Consider the following 494-nt stretch of genomic DNA (forward strand, 5'->3'; position numbering starts at 1 on the left):
GCCAGCCTGTCATAGCATAACGCAAGTCGAGGTGGACGTCGTCGCGGTAGCGACGACGGACGCCGAGACGAGCACGTGACACCATTCCCACCCTGTCTTAGCGTAACGCGAGTCGAGGCGGACGTCGTCGCGGTAGCGACGACGGACGCCGAGACGAGCACGTGACACAACTGCCACCCTGTCTTAGCGTAACGCGAGTCGAGGCAGACGTCGTCGCGGTAGCGATGACGGACGCCGAGACGAGCACGTGACACCACTGCCACCCTGTCTTAGCGTAATGCGAGTCGAGGCAGACGTCATCGCGGTAACGACGACGGACGCCGAGATGAGCACGTGACACCATTCCCACCATGTCTTAGCGTAACGCGATTCGAGGCGGACGTCCTCGCGGTAGCGAGGACGGACGCCGAGACGAGCACGTGACACCCGTGCCACCCTGTCTTAGCATAACGCGAGTCGAGGCGGACGTTGTCGTGGTGGCGATGACGGACGCC

Source organism: Triticum aestivum, chromosome 5D, assembly GCF_018294505.1.
Source record: "Triticum aestivum cultivar Chinese Spring chromosome 5D, IWGSC CS RefSeq v2.1, whole genome shotgun sequence".
NCBI lineage: Eukaryota > Viridiplantae > Streptophyta > Magnoliopsida > Poales > Poaceae > Triticum > Triticum aestivum.